Raw genomic sequence first — 22,073 nt, 5'->3', positions numbered from 1 at the left:
GAAACCCTGTCTCGAAAAAGAAGGAGGAGGTGGAGGTGGAGAAGGAGGAGGAGGAGGAGGAGGAGGAGGAGGAGGAGGAGGAGGAGGAGGAGGAGGAGGAGGAGGAGCCTTGTGACAATCTTCCCAGCCAAGTAACCATGATGCAGGGAAAGTTTTTCTGTGCCTTCTTACAAAACAGTCATCCCAACTGTGTCCCCTAATGGAGGGGTTGGGGGTAGTAGGGTCAGGAGAATCTCATCAGCCACTCCCAAACACCTGTGGTGAGCCGCTCTGCCTTAATTGCAATTGGCCTCCGGTGGCTGGAGTAGTGTAGGCTGGGAACTGGATCTCCATCTATGCAGCCCTGGGTAAGTCACCATTCCTTTTGAGTGAAGGTTTTCCAGCCTTTTGCGGGAGGAGCACCCACGCTCCTTTAAGTAACCTTTTACCTGTGCTCTGTAAGGACGCCCCCAAACCTGACCGGTTCCCCAGAATGAACCCTGGTGAAATTGTGCCTTGGTTTGTCCTTGCGACCTTAGAAGGGAGGGTAGACGTTACCTGTGTCTCCCTCTGGGGAGAAATTTTAGAAGCAGCTCTCGTGTGGCCAGGCCGTGAACCCTTCTGTAGTTTACCCTACGATCACGTCTGTATTACCTAGCAGGGATGACAATTTACCCACAACTTCAGGGATGGAGCGCCAGTCCCCACCAGCCCCTAGGGGGAGCCAGAGTCGCAGTCTTGAGAGCCCAAGTCAGAAAACAAAAGCAAACAGCAGGAACGGAAGCATATGGCCGTTAGGTGGCGCTGTCTCCACACACTCCAAAGCTCAGCAACTGTGCTCCTCCTCACCCAAAAGGACGGACCACAGGTGAAGAAGGTTAAAAATTACACTCCAGCTACTGGACTGTAATGGAGTCTTAATGAAATCACTGTTGAGACCTAGTGTCCTAGGCCTGTAAACCCAGCACATAGGAAATGGGAAGCAGGAGGCCCAGGAATTCACAGCCAGTCTCCAGCCTCGGCTACATATTGAGTTTGAAGCAAGCCTGGGCTAGATGAGACCCTGTTTCAAAACAAATTGTTGACCTCGTGGATGCATAGACCAGGGAAAGGAGATTATTGTGGTTGGTTATTGTGTGGCAATGTGTCAGCGGGGACGGAGGGGCTTAGAGAGGCCAGGTGGCTCACCAAAGTTACATAATCAGGAGAAATCACAAGAGTCAGGCCTTGAAGGCCTCCATAATGGTCCTGTGCTTCCTCCTTGCCCCATCCTGGCAGGGCACCAGGAATGAAGAATGAATGAAGTTTCTCTCTGCCAGTGCAGCCCTTGTCCCTCCATCATTATGTAATCACTAGAGGAAGTCTGGGCCTTTGGGCATTCACAAGAGCCTGAGAGGAAGAAGCTAAGGAGAGGGGCAGGACTTCTATGCCAGAATGAGACCATGGGAGTATGTATTCACCCTGCGACACGAGGGTGGCCATCTTTACCTTGCCAGGAGACTAGACATGGAAGGAGGGTGCTCAGTACCTGCTCTCCCTCCACTGTTGCTGATGGCAGGATGCAACACACACACACACACACACACACACACACACACACATACATGTACGCATGCATCCACACTCAAGTATCACTGGCCTCACATTGCTACTGCATTGCTTGCCAGACCACTTAAAGCAAGATTTTGATCTGCTCTGTGTGTGTGTGTGTGTGTGTGTGTGTGTGTGTGTGTGTGCCCTCGTGCACTGTTGTCTCCACAGAGCTTAGATTGTTCCAGAAGCATGGTATACAGTCACTGAGTACCTCTGACTAAAAGATGATGGGCAGTGGTTGGAGCAGACAGGGATGGCCCCTGGGGCTTCTGGGATACAGTGGGCTAGCTGTATCCCACCTCTGACCAGCAGAGGACCAGGCTTGATACACAATGTAGCCTTGCCCAATCTTTGTCTCCCTCTGAGCCTCTTTCTCCTTTCCCAAAGAAGCATTTGAGGTGTCTAGATGTAATCGCTGCACACATTTGGATGCCTTTCTATGCCACCTGCCACTCTGCTGGTGACTGAGCTAGCTGCCTGTCCTCTCACTGGTCCTGTGTCCTCTCCATCAGCCAAAATAGACATTCTGGGCCCCAACCTCTAGAGGGAACCAAAGACATCACGTGACTAGAAAAAGCCTGATCTGCATCCACTGAGGACACAGGCTGTGTTGGAGGCAGAGCTAGGAAGGCAGACACTGAACCAGGGTTGGGGCTCTGCCCGCTGGCCTCAGGTGCCCTCTGGGTGCTGACTTGGCCTTGGTTATGGATGCTCCAGAGCCAGGTGTCCTGGGCCTTTCAGAGTCATTTGGACTCTTCTGGCAGCCAGAGTGGGGTTGGGGGAGGGGTGGAGCAGGAGGAGGAAGAAGAGGAGGAGGAGGAGGGGCAGGAGGATGAGGAGGAAGAGGAGGAGAAAGAGGAGAAAGAGGAGAAGGAAGAGGGGAAGGAGGAGGGCTCTAAAAGTAGAAGGCAGACCGGAGTCACCTCTTTCCTGGAGGATTTGAAAACAACTCCCAAGCCAAAGAAGAATCAGTAGGTGGAGAATATTTGCCAGGGCTGAGTACCAGGGACCTCAGAACCCCCACTTCCAATGGCATCTTGTCATTAGGGCAGCTTCAGAGTGTCACCAGATACTCAGTAAATACTTGACAGATGAATCTATGACATTAAATAGATTAATGTCCAATTTAGAATAATTTGTATTTTAGACGCTGTCAGGATTTGAATATGAGACATTTCTCACAAAGGAGAAGTTAAAGCTTTGTGGTTCCTGGCTAGTGTACTGTTTTGGAAAGGGCTGGAAACTTTTGGAGATGAGGCCTAACAGAAGAAATGTCCTTGGAGACTGTCCCTTGTCCTGGCCTGGTGCCCCTCCCCCACATCTGTTTCTGGGCTGCTGTGAAGTGAGCGGCTGCCGTGAAGTAAGTGCAGTCCTTTGTTGCATAGTCCCATCAATATGGTGGTCTGTCCAAGTGTGTGGAGCCAAGCAAGGGTGACCTGAGCCCTCTGAAACTGTGAGCAAGTCTTTCCTCCATTAAGCTTCTTTCTGATGCATTTGTTATAGTGACAAAACCCCTCACTTGAAACAGGCTCCTTCGAAGGAACAAGAGAATACTGCTTCTATTAAATGAAGGTCATGGGCTGGGGAAATGACTCTGTGAACAAAGGCTTGTCATGCAGATGTGAGGATTGGATTCCCAAACACACACAACGTTGTGTGGATGTGGCAGTCAGCCTGTGTGTAACCCCAGAATACAGGGATAGAGATGAGGCATCCACACAATAAGCTGATTAGTTTTACCTGGGGCCTTTATGCACACACACACACATACACACTCACATTTGCACAAACTTACACATCCATGCATGTGCAAACATGCATGTATGAATACAACATGGGTGTACATGTGCACAAGTGTGTACGTGTGCGCATGTGTGCATCACACACACAACGAAAGGCAATTCATGGTAGGGGACAACAGTCAACAAAAAGTATAGTATTTCAATGAAAATTAGATGTGGTTAGGGAGATGGCTCAGTGGATAAGATATCCTGCTCTTGCAGAGGACCTGGGTTCAGTTCCCAGCGCCCATGTCAGTCAGCCCACAACTGTCTGTAACTCCAGCTCCAGGGGATCTGCTGCACTCTCTGGCTCTTCCTGCACACACACACACACACACACACACACACACACACACACGTATATGCATGCAGTACACCCACACATGCACACTTAAATACAAATGGCTATTAAAAAAAATAGTAGACCTAAATGTTCGAAAATCTAATTTGAGATATAGCGGAGCAGCTGGAGAAACATTCCTGGCATCCAAAGGGAGAGGATGTGGTGAGGACAGAGCATCCTGTGACAGGTGCTCCCTGCTCTCTCAGATACTCCAGATTAAAGAAATCTTAGCTGTAATAAAAGTTGCCAAAGTAGACTCTAAAAAATTTTTATTTTATTTCTCCTCTTCCTCCCCCTCCTCCCTTTTCCTCCTCTCCCTTCTTCCTCCCTTCTTCTCCCTCTCTCTTTCCCTCCCTCCTGTGATGTGTGTTGCAATACCTGGCCTCTTTGGAGTACTTTTATTTTCAAGCCACGCCGGTGCTGGGAACTAAACTCAGGACCTCTGGAAGAGCAGCCAGTTGGTGCTCTTAACTGCTGAGCCATCATCTCTCTGGACCCTCTATGTGTAATTGCTAATATGATATATTGTGCTTACTAGTATTGCTATAAGAAGGGAAGGTATTATGCTAAGGAATAGAAGGAGATATTTAAAATTCGTAAGTCTCTGAGGGAGAGAGAAGGAAAATGGGACCCAGTGGAACCTTAGCCTTAGCTAGATGGCTTTGCTTGCTTGCTTCCTCCCTTTCTTCCTTTAAGATTTGTTCTCCTTTATGAGCATCTGTGTGCATGTACAGCACTGTCTGCAGAGACCAGAAAAGGGCTTGAGATCCTCTGAGCTGGAGTCACGGGCAGCTATGAGTTACTTGGCATGGGTGCTGGGGACTAAGTCCAGGTCCGCTGGAAGAGCAGAATATGCTCCTAACTGCTGAGTCATTTATCCAGCCCCCAAGTCTTTTATTTTATTTAAAACTTGGAAACAGAGCTTGGGATGTGGCACAGTTGGTAAAATGCTGGCCTCAGACACACAAAGCTCTGGCATTGATCCCTAGCCCTGCATAAGCTAGGGATGGTGGCATGTGCTCATAATTCCAGCATTTAGCAGGCAGAGGCAGGAGGACAAGACAGACAAGATGTTTAAGTGAGCTTTGATCCAGACTACCTAGAGATGAGACTTTTTCAATAGTTTTCTCCGATTTTGTTATACTTGGTTCTTTTGGTAAATATTTTTATGGTGCTTCTACAACTTTATGATTGCAAGTATGGGGTGTGGGGTGTGGGGCCTTCATACTGTGGGGCATATGAGTCGCTCACAGGACACTTGGTAGAGCCAGTCTCTCTTTCCATCTTTATGTAGGTTCTGGGGATTGAACTCAGGCCCTCCAGCTTGCATGGCAAGTACTTTGCCAGCTGAGGGTCTTGTCACCCACAATGGCTCTATTGTTAAACTCTACTGACGACAGCCTTCTCTGACTGACTTCTCCGGTCTATCTTCTCTGGGGATGCCTCACCATGAATATGCATGCTTCAAATTCTATCCGCCTATGTCGTAAGGAAAAATAAAGGCTATCTAGGCGTTAACAACCGATTCTGGCTTTAGGCTCCTCTTCCTTGCTCATTTAATAGACGTTTCGTTTCCGAGAATCGTTTTCATCCACATAAATAGACATTACCCCAACAGCTCCCATTGTCCCAAAAGCCAATCCCAAGGCAAACAAGGTGAATCAAATGGGAGCATGTGGAAGAGGGACCGTGGGCTGTGGTCAAACCTGTCTTTACAATGTCTCTCCAAACTAGAGTCATCCTGAAAGAGGGAACCTCAATTGAGAAAATGCCCCCAGCGGATTGACCTATAGGCAAGCCAGTGGGGCATTTCCTTGATTAATGATTGGTATAGGAGAGTTCAGCTCACCGTGGACAGTGACATATCTGGGCTGGTGGTCCTGGGTTCTATCAGAAAGCAGGCTGAGCAAGTCATGGGGAGCAAGCAAGTAAGTAGCATCCCTCCATTGCCTTCTGCATCAGCTCCTGCCTCCAGGTTCCTGCCCTGTTTGGGTTCCTGCATTAGCTTCCTTCAGTGATGAACAGTGCTATGGAAAAGTGAGCCATAACCCTTTCCTCCCCAAGTTGCTTTGATCACAGTAATGATAACCCTACCTAAGACAGCCATCTTATTGTAGCAGGCTTGGAAGAATTGAGGCAGCTCCTGGGGTGAAGGGACACAACTCCACACTCAGCACCCCAAGGTCTTCCCCCATTTTAGGGACCTGCCTGGAGCCACACTGATTTGGTTTCAAGACTATCCTACAGTATAGTGACGCAGAATTGGAAGTTTTATTAACAATATTTTAATGTAGGCTTAAGCTGGAGTAGTTAAGAGAAAGAGAAGTGTTGTAAAGAAACTGAGTCACTTGAGTGGGAGCATATACTTCCCAAGGAAAACCACAGTGGGTGGGTAGGTGGGGTAAGATGTGTCCAGGTCTGAGTCTGGGCTTTTCAGTAAGTGGCTACTTGTCTGTGATGGTTTGTGTATGCTCAGCCCAGGGAGTGGCACTATTAGAAGGTGTGGCCCTGTTGGAGTAGGTGTGTCACTGTGGGTGTGGGCTATAAGACCCTCATCCCAGCTGCTTCTGGAAGCCAGTATTCTGCAAGTGGCCTTCAGATGAAGATGTAGAACTCTCAGCTCTGCCTGCACCATGCCTAACTAGATGTTGCCATGCTCCTGCCTTGGTGATAATGGACTGAACCTCTGAACCTGTAAGCCAGCCCCAATTAATATTGTCCTTTATAAGATTTGCAATGGTCATGGTGTCTATTTACAGCAGCAAGTCCCTAATTAAGACATTGTCCAAGCATCAGCTCTGATATTGTTTTAGGGGCTCTCAAGTTACATTTCAGAAGGTTACTGAGAAATTCTTTGATTCCTCCCCTCTTTCTCTGTGTGTGTGTGTCTGTCTGTCTGTCTCTCTGTCTGTCTGCCTGCTTTGTATTTTTTTTTTTTTTGAAACAGGATTTCTCTGTGTAGCCCTGGCTGTCCTGGAACTCCTTAGACAAGCCTGGCCTCAAACTCACAGAGATCTGCCTGCTGGAGTGCTGGGATTAAAGGTATTCGACACCACACCTAGCTCGCTTGCTCTCTCTCTCTCTCTCTCTCTCTCTCTCTCTCTCTCTCTCGATAAGATTTCATTCAAGGAGGCACTGATAAGACCCTGGATGGAACCATAAGCTAGTAGGGAAAATCAGGATCCACCAATGGCACTCAAGGAGCTTAGTGAGTATCCTTTGTAGCTAGAGAAGAAGTGTTGCAGGATATTTAATTACATGGTGAACCCTGAGATTGTGTTGTTTACTGGAAAAATATGTTTCTAGATGTGGTATGATTCAGCCTTAGCACACATATGTACACACACACACACACACACACACAGAGAGAGAGAGAGAGAGAGAGAGAGAGAGAGAGAGAGAGAGACCTTTAATCCCTCTAGCTGGAATGCAGACATGTCCTTAGTACACACCTTTAATCCCAAACAATGAAGGTAAAGTTAGTTTGTAGAAGGAAACACCCATGTTTAAAAGTGATGTCTAATTGAGTGGCAGACAAAGTGATGAATCAGAGAAAGATTTGACAGAATGGGATATGCCCAACTCTCACAAGAACAGAGAGGAAAGGGAAACTACTTAAGGGGCCAAGCAGAGAGAGAGATAGAGAGGGGGCAGTTTTACTGGGACAGTCGTACAGACACAGGTTGCAGAGAGAGAACAAGCCAGAGAATGAGAAGGAGCCAGAAGATTAGAACATAAATGTCAAAGTTAGTATGAGGCCAAGCAGAGCATTTCAGGAGAAGGTAGGAGAGAAGCCGGATTGAACCAGTCTCCTTGAAGAAGAGTTTTGTGCCAGAACAGCTGAGTGGAACCAGCCAGCCAGAGTTCAGGAAGAACTAGGAAGGGTGAGCTTACTCAAAGTAAGTCTCAGAGGCTGAACATTCTAGGCCTCGATTGCATCGTATGGAGGTTGCAAGCTTCCAGGACTAGGCCTAGGTTAGCTGACTCAGGCACTAAGCCTTGGAGATGACAATTACATCAGGTGAAGAAAAGTTGCTTTCACAGAGAAGGAAGGGCCTTGAGCAGCTGGTAACTGGGCTGGGTTTCCTTGCTCAGCTGCTGATGAGAGGCTTCAACTAGATTCTAGAATAAGGGCCCCTTTCTCTTCTTATATTGGGCCAATTTTCCATGCCCTTTTTTTCTTTCTCAAGGCTACCAAGATGTTGTCAAAGACCTAAGAGCCAAGTTAAGGAGGCTCCCACCAGGCAAAATCAACATGAGCTTTAATGGGGATAATATGTGTCATGGGTTGGAATCTTACAAATATTTCACTCATGAGTCAGTACTGTTGCTAAAACACAAAGAAGAGGAGAAAGTAAGAAAACTATCTTTTGTTGTCTTTAGGGAATGGTAGAATTGCCTTAAAGCCTCATCAATAAAGGGAAAGCCTCTACTCAGACATCTGTTTTGCTCTCCTGGGGTGCGAACTCTGAACTGGGTTTCAGAAGTCCCAGGAGCCAGCGGGCGAATCTATGCCCGTGTGCCAGACCAAGTCCAGAGGAAGCTCCAAGATGGCTGTCGTGGAGCCTCTCAGAACCTGGGCATACACGGCAGGAGGGAAGGCCAGAGACTGAGTCTACCTTCAGCCTCTACACCATATCAACCCCCTTCTTAGAAAAGGAGAAAATGGTCTGATCTGATGTCACTAAAGCAGTAACTATAAAGGAACTCAGCAAACAGGCTCCACTTGCTACTTGGCCATAGCCTGTCCTTTCTGATCGAGTGCGCCCCAGTCACAAGTCAACTAGAAACACCAGCGCCCTCCAGTCCCTCACCCCAAATTGTCAAAAGGCTCAGATGTACCAGCTGACTGTCTTAGCGGCTTTTCTAGTTGCTAAGCTAAAATGCTCTGACAAAGGCAGTTTAAAGGAGAAAGGGTTTGTCCCAAGGAAGGTCAAGGTGGCTGGAGCAGAAGAGGTAGGTCACCTGAGACCCACGGCTAGGAAGCAGAGAGCAACGCATAGCCGTGCTCAGCTAGGCTCTGCGCAATATAGCAAGCCCTTTGCAGACTGGGTCATCCCTCAAAGCCTCATTTTCTCTTTTTTTAATTCAGTGTGGGACTCCAGTTCACCAATCGATGCCGCCTATATCCACTGTGGATCTGTCCTCCTCAGTATAACCTCTCTGGAAACGATAGTCATCCGGAGTGTGTCTCCATGGTGATTCAAAACCCAGTCAAGTTGACAGTGATTAACTCTCTGGATGCCCATCTCCCCCAAACAGCATTTGTCCTTTGTAATCTCTCCTGCTTCTTAAGCATCCCAGAATTCCCACCGTGCTCCACCACACGCACCCAAATTTGGTGGTGGCATCTTCGGGGGCTGCACTTAAAATCAAATCCTTCTCTTCTTGACCAAAGGGGCTTCCAGAAGTCTCAGAATCTAGTCACTCAACTCCAGCCCTGTCGGGGCCACACTCAGGCTGGGAATACTGGTAGGACAGAGTGGAAGAGGTGCTTTGTCAGGGAAGACAGCCTGCAGCTGCCCCACTGGGAGGCTGGGAGGCCTGAATAGCGTCACAGAGCGCTGGGCCTTGGTTTGCTGAATGGGGGCTTGGCCCCTCCCTGGCGGTGGCCCGGAATAGATAGATGACATTTTCATTGCAAGTTAACAAGGGAAGAAATCCAATTACCTCACAAAGGGGCTCCTGAAGGGGCCTTGCAGAAAGAGGGAGGGGAGGGGAAGAGGAAAAGAAGGGAACCTGGTGACTCTGTGTGTGTGTGTGTGTGTGTGTGTGTGTGTGTGTGTGTGAGTGTGTGTGTGAGTGTGTGTGTGTGTGTGTGTGTGTGTGTGTGTGTAAGAGAGAGAAAGAGACAGAGAGACAAAGACAGAGAGAGACAGATTGAGAGAGTCAGAGAGAGAGAGAAAGCTTGTGTGTGTGTGTAAGAGAGAGAGAGAGAGAGAGAGAGAGAGAGAGAGAGAGACCAACCAACCGAAAGACGGACAGGCAGGCAGGCAGGCAGACAGTAAAAAAGCCCCTCTAGGGACTTGGGGACCTGTATGTAGGCCGGAAGGAACTTATGCCATTGGCCAGAGCTCCAGGCCCCAAGCCCCTTCTTACAGAGAACCTGACTTGGAGAACCAAGACTCCAGGCTGCTGAGGGCAGCTCCTCACAACCCTCTGTCCCCACGAGGCCAGCCCCCAGCTCCTCACGTCTGCCCTTTGCCTTTTCACTCTGTTGAAAGTCTACTATTTAAATTTGATATACAAGATAAAATAAGGAGACGAGGTAGAAGGCTCAGCGGCTAGACGCACTTGCTGCTATCCTAGTAGCCTGAGTCCCATCGCAGGACCAGGACCTACAGGATAGGGGAGAAGAAGCTGTCCTTTGATCTCCACATGTGTGAGCAAACACCACACACACACACACACACACACACACACACACACACTCTAAATTAACTAATTAAATGTAATAAAGGTTTTTTTTTTAAGTTAGAAATTAGAAATTAGGGGGGGGAAAGTAGAAAATAATTCTAAAAAGAGATAATTTGAATTACCCAACACTTGGAAGCCTCAGCAGGTGTTGGGGTGGTCAGGACCTGCGTGGAATCTGGGTGGTTAGCAAACCCGGGCATCTCCTGAACCTCAGCCTTTAAAGGCTCAAATAGCTGCAATCAAGCAAGCTGCCCACGCTTCCTTCCACCTCCCCAGGGCAACGGGTGTCTCCTAGCTCAGGGTTGCTTTTAACTTTGTTTATTCGAGGCTAAGTGCATAAGAGGGAACTGGGAGTTCAAGGTGTTGTTTAGTGGATCTACTTCATGCTCCAGGCTTCAAGGAAGTGGGAGGGTGGGTAGAGGAGGCAGAGAAAGACTGACAGTCTCAGAGGTCAGGCAAGCCCAGCCCCCTCCCCAGCTTTCCCTCCCTTGGGAGGAAGGGCTGCAGACCCCCTTAGGAGGAAATTAGCTCCGGCTTCCTCAGGCCCAGCCAGAGCAAATCGGCCTTCAAAAGCTCCGAGTCTGCAGGCCACACAGCGAGCCCCTTTGTGGCTCGTCAGCACATCCCTCTCCCCTGCCAGAACACGTCTGTCCAAAGAAGACTCTTGCAGGACACGGGGCTGAGACAGAAGGCTTGGGTGAGGGAGGGTGGCTGGCTGTCAGGATTTTTAACTGTTGGGCCAGTGCCCTCTCCAAATCAGCACATTGTATCTTCATCTACTATGTAGAGGGTTTTGGGGGGCACTGTGGTCCACAAAGTGCTTAGTCCCCAAGGATGGAACAACTCTGACCCCCACCACCTGGGGCATTCAGGCAAAGAGTGGAATGGGCGGGACTTGTGGGAGCCAAGCTCAGATCAAGCCACACCCACCAGAACAAGGACAGTTTAGGGACCTCTCTGGGCTTTGGTCTCTCTCTGTCTCTCTCTCTCTGTCTCTGTCTCTCTGTCTCTGTCTCTGTCTCTCTCTCTCTCTCTCACACACACACACACACACACGTTACCCTTGCTCTCATAATGGTCAAGGAGGGAAGTCTGGTCCCTAGTAATTCTCAGAGGGTCTCCAGTTAGCTTCTTAGGGAGGAGAAAGAGTTGGAAGACTAAGAGAATGGTGTGGGGCTGAAGCAGTCAGGAAACATGGAGTTTTCACACACACACACACACACACACACACACACACACACACAAAATCGGCAAATAATGACAGCAGCAGCCACCGCTCCCTAGACACCCTCTTGCCACCTTTCCTGGTGCTCCACTGCAGTGGGCCAAAGGGTTCTAACTTGGCTCAGAACCCTGATCCACTGTGGCTGGCTGCGCCCAGCATTTTCTGACTCCCTGCCCACAGCTAGTCCTTTGACTCTGAGGAAGCCTCTCCCTTGGTTAGTCGTTAGACTTAGACTTAGTTCTCTCCCTCCCCGTCTCCCTCTCTTTCTCCCTCCCCCTTCCCTTGTCCCCCTTCCCCTCCCCTTTCCCCTCCCCCACTCTCTTGTTCTCTCCTTTCTTCTTTTGCTTTTCCTTGTGTGTGTTTTGATGGCACATCATGAGGGTGACTCTAACTAGCAGATCTCCCGGCCCTCTTCCCCAGTGCTGAGATTCAATGCATGCGCCAAGGCCAGCTAACTCAGCTTTCTTGACTTCCAGGGACCCGGTGGTTGCCTCTTCCTTGTTCTACTGTTTGGTGTTCTCTTCACTGTGGGACGCAGGTTCCTGACAGGGAATCTGCTCAGGATTTCTACAGTTAAAGGGACCTCTCCAAACCTAAGTCTTTTGTTGGCAACGGTGATGCTGAAAATCAGAGCCAGAGTCTTGGATAAGGAGAATAAGTGCCCCTACCATGATCCACATCCCTAGTCCAGCCCTGAATCTTAGTGCAGAAATCTCCTGCTTATCATTCATTCCTTTTAGAAGAATTGCTGTTGTTGTTATTGATGATAATGATGATGATGACGACGACCACCACCACCACGATGACGACGACGACGATGATGATGATGACGACGACCACTACCACCACGATGATGATGATGATGATGATGATGATGATGATGTGTGTGCTCGAGTGCATGCCATAGACAATTTTGTGCAGTCAGGTCTTTCCTTCTATCTTTATGTTGGTTTCAGGGATCAAACTCAAGTTGTCAGTCTCACTTCACGAACATCTTTACCTGCCATTTTGTCTACCCTACTAGAAGCTAGAGTCATTGGACAAGAGGGAACCACAACGAGGAAATGTCCCCACCAGATTGGCTTGTGGACAAGCCAGTGGAGTATCTTCTTGATTAATGATGGAAGTGGGATGGTAGCTGTGTTAATGGGACTTTGTGGGTGTAGCTTTTGACATTTCTAAGTGATACAACCTCACAGTAAACTCCCTGCTCCTCTGGCTCTTACAATCTTTCCATCTCCTCTTCCATATTGGTCCCTGAGCCTTGGGTACAGGAGTTGTACTATAGATGTAGCCATTGGGACTGAGTTCCACATCTCTGCATTTTGATTGGTTATAGTCTTCTGTAGTGGTCTCCATCTGTTGCAAAGAGAGATTTCCTTGACAAGGGGTGAGAACTACAGGTATCTGCAGGCATAGGAACACATATTTAATATGTAGTTAGGGATCACATTGGCTTAGTAAAGTCGCTGTTGTAGCTTCTCCTTCCAGATCCTTCCTTCATTAGCCCTTCCAGTAAAAGACATGATTTCCCTCTTGCTAAAGGGGCTTACATCCAGTTAGAGAGCTGCTGGGTACCAGCAAGGTGTGTGTCACTACTGCACCCTTGGGGTTACAGTGCCATACTGGTTATTGTAGTTTATAGGTGCCAGAGCTGGGTAGGACTTTCTTTGGGAGTCTTCATGGTTTTCTAGCAATTTGAAAGTTAGCCTTCAGGGAGACTTTCAGGGCAGTTCCAGTTCAGAGGTCTCAGCTCCATTCAGAAGTACAAGGTGTTCTCAGCAATAAGGACTTTACATTCTACCTCCAAGGGAAGGAGACAACCAAGGGCAACTGTGGTAGCTAGAATGCTTTGGGAGTCTCTTTGACAACTCTGACAGACAACTCAAAGAAGGTCTTCTTGGGCTGGAGAGATGGCTCAATAGTTAATAGCATCGACTGCTCTGCCAGAGGTCCTGAGTTCAATTCCCAGCAACCACATGGTGGCTCACAACCAACGGTAATGGGATCCGATACCCTCTTCTGTTGTGTCTGAAGACAGTGATTGCATACTCATACAAATAAAATAAATCTTAAAAAAAAAAGAGGTCTTCTTATGTCTGGTGTTGGGGGGTTTGTATTTAATGGTCTATGTGACTCTTGGAGGAAGCATTATCAGCCTAGAAGAAAATTTCATTTAAATTATATGTGTTTCTACACTGACTTAAGGTTATTATAGGTATTTTTAGGTAGATAGTTAACAGGTTGGTTCCATATGAATGTTTCAGAAGCCCTTACTGGAATGTCCCCCTCCCCCCTCCTTTACTCATCTCTCTCTCTCCCCTCCCTCATTAGAGTCCCCAGGCTTCTCAGTTCCCCTTCAGATCGCTAGTACCCTGCCATTCCTCTCTCTGCCCCCATCCCTGCCCCCATGGTGGTTCATTTTACTGTGCGCATTTCTGCAGTTATCCCAGGATATGCACTCGCATCTGAAGATTTCGAGCTAGGAACCTCAGGCGAGAAAACGTGTGACGTTGTCTTTCTGAGTCGGGGTTATCTAGCCCAAAATGAATTTTTCTAGTTCCATCCATTTACCTGCAAATTTTCTTGACACCGTTGTAGTGTTCCATTGTGTTGAGATTTGCTTTGATGCTGCGTATTATAATACTGAATACTGGGCTGGTTGTGGTTGCCTCCAGGACAAGAAGATTCTCAGGCATACCACATAATACTGTGTCACCCGGTCCCCCAAGTAAGTTATCCCTGATTGGTCAGTAGAGATGCCTATAGCCTATAGCTGTGCAGAAGAGAGGTAGGTGGTGTTTCAGTTCTGGGCCTGGGGTCTGAGGCAGGACCACAATGGGAAAGAGAAGAAGGTAGAGAGAGGAGAAGATACCATGGGGTAGGTGGATCTCGAGAACTCAGCCATGAGGGTTGGCCAATTGGAATTAAGAGCATCCCAGATGGAACATGGCAAGTTATAATTTTGGGTTACTCATAGTGAAGTAGACATAAAAGCATAGAGGGGATATCTGCCCAAGTCTATCTAGTGCTTTAAGGCTTATTATAAATATAAAATTGTTTTGTTTTGGGGTTGGTTTTTTTTTTTTTTTTTTGGTCTTTTATTTGGGCACTAAGGTGGGGGTAGAAACCCCACTTGATATTAAATATTTACCAATACCACAGTGTAAATGAAGCACATTTTCATTATCTGTTCTTCAGTCTTAGGACATTTCATTATTTTTCTATCCCTAGCTGTTGTGAATAGAGCATCACTGACCATGTCTCTTTTCACAGCCATAAGGGATGTTGAGTCCTTTGGGCATATGCTGGGGAGCAGTATAGCTGGGTCACATAATGAAGCTACTTTTAGCTGTTGGAGGATTCTCTACATTAATGTACATAGAGGCTGCACCAGTTTGCAATCTCAGCAGCAAAATGCAGGTTTCCTTTGCCCCACGCCCCTTCCCACATTTGTTGTAAGTTGTTCTGTTGTTCCTTGCCTTTCTGACTCAGGTAAGATGACACCTCAAAGTTCTTTGGATTCGCATTTCCTTAATTGCTAGAGACAATGTGCACTTTAGAGATATCTCTTATTCATTTGTTTTTCTTCTTTTGAGACTCTGTTCAGATCTCACCTTTTGAAGGTGCCATGTTTGTTTGTTTGTTTGTTTTGATTTTGAGTGATTTTGCTCTGGCTATTAATGTTCCATCAGATGTATAGTTTGCAGAGACTCTCTCCCATTCTGTGAGCTTCCTCTTAACTCGATTGATTGTTTCTTGAGCTTTTTGATGAAGCCCTACTTGTCAGTTGTTAGCCTCAGTTCTCGGGCAGATGGATCCTACGCAGGAAGTCCTTTCCTATGTCCTCACCATGGAGGCACCGCCTATGTGATTTTCTAGATGTTTTGGTGTCTCAGGTTTAGGTTTTTGATCTGGTTGGAGTTAGCTTTTGTACAAGGTCATAGAGATATTCTTCTTCATGTGGACATACAGTTTCCCCAGTATCACTTGATGAAGAATGAAGATGCTTTCTTTTCCCCCTATGGTGTATGCTTTTGGCATCTTTGTCAAATAGTAAATGGCTGATGTTGCATGCACTCATGTTTAGGTCTTCAATTTTGTTGCGTTGGTATACATGTCTGGTCTTGGGCCAGCTGGTGACATAGTTCTTTTATTGTAACAGCTGTGTGATATTTCTTGTGATTCCTCCAGTGTTGCTCCTTCCTGCTCAGGATTTTTTTTTTTTCGTTCTCCAGGATCTTTTGTGGGTCTATATGAGTTTTAGGACAGCTTTTTTCTACTTTGGTGAAGGATGAGATGGAGATTTTGACGGAGATTACACTGAATCTGTAAATAACTTTTGACATAATGGCCATTTTTACAGTGTTAACTGCACCAGTCCCTATGGACGGCTCTCCAGTCTCTACTGCCTTTCTCTATCTTTCTTCAGAGTTGGAAGTTTGGGTTGTTGATGCCCTGCACTTCTTGGGCTGTGCTTAGGTATTTTGTTCTCTTTGAGGTTATCGTGAATGGGAATGTGGCCATGATCTCCTTCTCTGTGGGTTTATTGTTGGTGTCTAGAAAACCTATTTATTTGTGCAAGTTGTCTCTCTGTCCTGCCTCATGGCTGAATTTGCTTCTACGTTCTAGAAGTTTTGTGATAAATCTTTTGGGATCTCTAATCCCATCATGTGCAAGTTGGGATCATTTGACTTCTTTCTCTGTTTGCATAGTTTGATTTCCTTTTCTTGCCTTATTGTTCCAGAGAATGCAATGTTGTTAAGGAGTGGGGGTGATGGGCATCTCTGTCTCATTCCTGACCATGGTGAGATTGCTATAAGTCTTTCTCTGTTTATGATGATGCTGGTCCTGGTTTCCCATGTATAGTTTTTTTTTATTATTATTATGTTAAGGTGTCTTAGAGTTTCCATTGCTGTGAAGAGACATTATGATCAAAGCAACTCTTATAAAGGACAACATTTAATTGAGGCTGGCTTACAGGTTCAGAGGTCCAGTCTGTTATCATCATCGTGGGAAGCATGGAAACATCCAGGCAGGCAGACATGGTGCTGGAAGAGCAGAGAATCCTGCATCTTCTCCCAAAGGCAACCAGAAGAATGTCTCCAGCTAGGAGGAGGGTCTCAAAGCCTGCCCCCACAGTGACACACTTCCTCCAACAAGGCTCCTCTCTGGGCCAAGCGTATTCAAACCACCACATAAGGCACGGTTCCTGTAGTCTTATGTTCTCTAGGACTTTTATCTTGAAGGCATGTTGGAGTTTTATCAAAAGTTGTTTTTCTGCATCTATTGGCATGATCATGTGATTTTTGTCTTTAAGTCCTGGTTTATTATCTTTCTTGACTCTTGTGTTGAACCATCCCTGCATTTCAAGGATAAAGCCAACTTGGTCATGGCTAATCTTTTGATGTGTCTATATTCTGTTTGCAAGTATTTTTTCAACTTTTTTAATTGATTCTTTGGGAAATTCACATCATGTACCCTGATGACACTTATTTCCTAGTCCTTCCATGTCCACCCCCACCCTTGTGACCTCCCCCATCCCCAAAATTAAAATTAAAGATTCAATCTGTGTTGTCTGTATACTCAGTAGAGCATGGTCAAACTCCCAGTGGCCTGCCCCTTAAGTAGAACTGGCAGGAGCCATCAATGGCAGCCTCAGCATCTTATGGCACTTTTTAAGAGTTCTCTCCGATGGCTTCCTGTTTAGGCTGTTACTTTTCTTTTTTTCTGGGGTGGGGTGGGGGTAGGGGTTGTCACAGAAGCTGTCCATGTCCCTCTTCCTCAACTATGCATCTACAGTCATTGGTAACAATGCTAAGTTGCTTTTTACCGTCAGTTGGAGCATAGATCATGGGCTTCCATGTGGTTTCAGGGGACAGCACAGACCACTAACATAGCCAACTGCTGTAGTAGGCTCAGAGTCCCAGATGAGACCCTCTGAAGCAGCATGGAGCACAAATGTCACCAGGGCCTCGGGTGGCAGGACAGGCTACTCACTGATAAGGCCCCCTAGAGGCATCATGGCTCAGGAACATCAACATGGCTTCAGGCTGCTGCGCAGACCATGACATCTGAGTGGTCTTCAGTGATAGTGTGGGCCATGGGCATCAACATAGACTACAGCTGCGATAGGGCCTTAGACCCAGTCTTGACCCTCAAGTGGCCGCACAAATCTGGACATTACTATGGCCTTAGGGGGCAGTGTGAGCCACTCACATCTGCCTGGTCCTCACCGTGGACACAGTCCGACTCATTTCCAGCCCCACCCTCTCTCTGCCGCACATGTGCAGCGCAGTTTTTTCTATTCTGTCTCTCCTTTGCGGATTTGCTCATCGTACTGGTACCTGTTGCCCGCGCCTCGAAGCAGTCTGTTTATTCGTTATGGGTTTGTTTAGGAAACTGATTTCTAATTTTGACTCCACCTTATTTTTTAAGGTCGGGTCTGGTCTCTCAACAATGAGGGTAGGCCAGCTGGCCAATGAGTCCCAGGGGTCCGCCTGTCTCCACCTCCTTAGCTGTACCTGACTTTTATGTAACTGCTGAGATAGAACACAGGTCCTTGCACGTGTGTAATATTTTGCTGATGCAGTCAGTGTCCCAATCCCCATATCTGTCTTTTCAAGGGTTAAAGCAATAGTTCTCAACCTGTGGGTCGCGAACAAATGACTCTTTCATAGGGTTCACCTAAGACCATCAGCAAACCACAAATATTTGCATTACAATTCATACCAGTAGCAAAATTACAGTTGTGAAGTAGCAGTGAGAAAATTTTACGGTTGGGGGTCACCACACCATGAGGAGCTGGCTTAAAGGGTCACAGCATTAGGAGGTTGAGAACCACTGGACTAGAGGGGACATTAGAGTATCAATGGAAAACAACAAAATACAGCACTTTATGGCTAATTAAAATTACCCAGTTGTTTGTTTTGGTTTTTGGGTTTTTTTAAGTATCATGGGTCACAGACAGCTCACCAGATAAAGGGCCTGCAGACAAACCTGTTGACCTGAGTTCGTTCCGAACACACATGCTCAAAGGAGAACACCAGCTCCTGAAAGCTGTCCTCTGATTTCCACAAGTGTGCTATGGAACACCCTTCGTGCACATGTATGGGTGCACACACACACATACACATGCTCTCACTCTCTCTCTCTCTCAGTGTAATAAAGTATTTACATTAGTATTTATGAAGATGGCGGTCTTCCTTAGTGGCATGTTCTTATCTGGCATGAATGGGGCTTGGGGTTTAATTTTCATTATGGAACAAAATGGAAAGAATAAGATGAAAGTCAGTGTTTAGTAACACATCCTCTCTCCTTCTTCCCACACCCCCATCTTGGTGTCATATGCCATGGTGGGGACTCACCTGTTGGTTTTTAGGGGGAAGCAGGTTACTAGAGTCCCTCCTGTCCCTCCTGCCTTGTAGCCTTGTGACTACAGAAGCTTGGTCTGGGGTTGCTGCAAGAGGGGACATTGCTGGTCAAGAGAGGAATTCTCAGTGCTCTGTATACAGGTACGAGGGCCTCTTTGTGCCCAGAGGATCTAAGATGCCTCGGGTGAGCCCAGATTCAGGTTCCTTCCTCAGGATTTTCAGTGTCTGCCCACTGACCCCTCATCCTGAAAGTTGGGGTGAGGACACACTAGGTGCAGGAGAGGCAGATTCTGTGCCCATGTGGGCCGCTATCCAGAATATGTGCCTCCCCGATCCTACATTTCAACTTTAGCTTCCACAACCAAGCCAAAGGGATTTTGTTAAGTAATCTTCATACTTGTTCCATGGAGCCTAAGTGGCTTGTGGTTCTAGACTGCAAAGCTACATACAGACTTCTTTTGTTTGGCCTAGGTCATATTTTAGTTCTTTAGATCCACCTGCCTCTGCTCTCGAGTGCTGAGATTCAAGGTGTGCATCACAGCAACTTTTAAAACATTTTAATTTATGAGTTTCTTTTTCATTTGAATTCTGTATGTGTGTCTGTATGTATGCATGCATTTGTATGTATGCAATTGTTCTTGTATGTGCACACATGTGTGCAGGTAGGTACTCATACATGTATATACATGTGTCTGTATGCACCTGTTCATATGAATTCATGTATGTGTGTAGGTTGGTACTCAAATGTGTGTGTGTGTGTGTGTGTGTGTGTGTGTGTGCGTGAGCGCGCCAGAGGATTGGCTTCTCCAGTCTTTCTTGATCACTTCTCTGCCTTATTTTTTTTTTGAGACAGTGTCTCTCATTGAACCTGGAATACTCTGATTGGATGAGGCTGCCAGCCAATGAGCTTTTAGGGATCCGTCACTGCCACCCCTGTGCTGGGGTCATAGGCATTTGAGCTGTACCTGGCTTTTTAATTTTTTCAATGGGTGCTAACAACCCAAACTCAGGCCCTCAGACCTGCATGTGCTTGACTTTACCAGCTAAGCCATCTCACCAGCTATGCATCTCCGTTTTAGACAAAGGCTCACATAGCCTGGGTTGGCTTCAAACTTCCTGTGTGAGCAGGGTTGAGTTTACACTCCTGACTCTCCCACCTCCACTCCGAGTGTGGCAGAACTACAGGTATATGCCGCTACGCCCAGTTTGGTTTGTTGCTGTTGTTCCAATTAGTTGCTGACACAGAGAAGTTATCGCCTACAAATCTGAATTTCCAACTTCCTTTGGGAAGTTCTGTCTCCCCTGGCTTGTGACACACACTGTTCATTCCAGCAATGGGAAGGCAGAAGTAGAGGATCAGGAGACCAAGGTCATCCTTGGCTGTGCAGTGCATCTAGGCTACATCAGACGGTGTCTCAAAATGCCAAAACTAAAAAGACAGGGGTTGGGGAGAGAGAGATTTTATCTCTGTGGCTGCATTAAAATAGTAATTGTGATTACTATCACATGTCAGATGGCCACCATCACTAACATGGCTCTTCTCTTCACATATGTTCACTTTCCCATGGTCCTTGCACTGGGGTCTCTGAGTGGACACAGGGCAGCTTCAATATGAACCAGGGTTCCTGGATTCCCAGGCAGTACCATGTTCACTATGTGCTGTGACCAACACGTCATCATCATGGAACAAGCGAAAGATGACAATATTTCAGTTGCCTGGGTTTACACCGAGGGACGCTGATGCAGGCAGAGAAGGGGAATCAGCAGAGGACTCTAGATTTCCTCTTCCTATTGCTCCAGGGAATGACAGGGAGAGGCAGCAACAGGACTCACTCAGAAGGTCCCCTGGCCACCTCCTGAGTCCCAATTCACCTCAGCAGCAGCTGAGCAAGAGGATCCAGGCTGAACCCCCAACCCCTACTGATGGCTCTACAGATCCTCCCCACCCCTGCCTTGCAGTTAAATCATTGTCAGAGACACAAGGTCAGGGACCAGCTGGCTGCCCCATGCAGAGGAGGCCAGAGGAGGGGGCAGAAGCAGGGGGGCCCTGGGAGTCCTTGCCTTCCACTCCACAGCCTCAGACCCGACTCTCCCAAGCCTGCAGAACCCCCTAGTTGTACCCCATGGGGCTCCCTGTCTGGATGCTGTGGAGTAATCTCAGACCTGTTCCTCATTGTCCGATAGGTAGGGAAGAAAGGTGGGTAGCGTGAGAACTCGGAGATCTGCGATGTTTCAGCTTCGGGACAGGAGCTAGAGAGATGCTTTCATTTGCTTATTTACTTCTTATGGCTCACCTCTTGGACGGTTCATCGCTTCCAAAAGTTGACCCTGTGTCGCTCCTTCAGTCCCCACGGTCACAAGTGACTGTGCAAATGGGTAAGCCAAGGAGCAAAGCGAGACAAGGACCCCACTCAGGGTCACAAAGCTAGCAATTGTTCTTAGTTCCGGTCTGGCCATGGGGGAGGCCTTCATCTGTGGAGAACTCAGTAACATGAGTGTGGGGGGCTGGGGGGGGCGCGGTCAAGGGCAGACTCCGTGGGCCTCCATTTCCCCTTCTCCTTCCTGCTCATGCTGTCACCTCCTCCTTCACTGGTGAGGCTCCAGAAGCGTCACCATCTCCAGAAGTCTGCTAGGACTTCCTCTCCCCTGGGGGACTTTGACCTCTCTGCTCTGACTTAGAGACTCTTGTACTGCCTCGGGGACTCACTTTCCAAACGCTCGCCTGCTCATCATTTGTACTAGGGTGGAAGCTGGGTGACATGCCAGGAGGCTGGAACTCCCTTTCCATTGGCCTGAACTCCAACCTCTGAGCATGCACGGCCCCCTCGCACCAGCCCCCACTCCCTCACCCCGGTCTCTAGTACAGCGAGGACAGCTGGCTTACTGGCCCCAGGAAACACGGGCCCAGCCTGCAGCCAAGCGTTCAGGAGCCATTCAGAACACACAATCCGACCCAGCAGTTTCACACTGAGGCATTTGCATAAAGAAACAATAAAACGGTGCATGGTCACCTCTCTATATCTTAAAGGTCCCCACTTGAAAATTGAGGGTATTCAAAAATGACATTGCAAGCTAGGAGTGGCGCATGCCTTTAGTCCCAGCGCTTGGGAGGCAGAGGCAGGTCGAGCTCTGTGAGTTCCAGGCTAGCCTGGTGTACGTAGTAAGTACATAGTAAATTCCAGGATAGCCAGGACATGTTGGAAAAAAAAGAAGGAAAAAGAAAGAAAGAGAGAGAGAGAGAGAATGATATTATATTTGTGCAGAGTGTGTACATGTTTTTTTTCTTGTGATTATTCATTTTTTTCTTTTTTTAAAAAAGATTTATTTATTTCATGTATACAAGTACACTGTAGCTGTACAGA

This window comes from Mus musculus, chromosome 10, assembly GCF_000001635.26.
Source record: "Mus musculus strain C57BL/6J chromosome 10, GRCm38.p6 C57BL/6J".
In the NCBI taxonomy this organism is placed as follows: domain Eukaryota; kingdom Metazoa; phylum Chordata; class Mammalia; order Rodentia; family Muridae; genus Mus; species Mus musculus.
The sequence above is the reverse complement of the archived record's forward strand: the minus strand, read 5'-3'. Positions refer to the sequence as shown.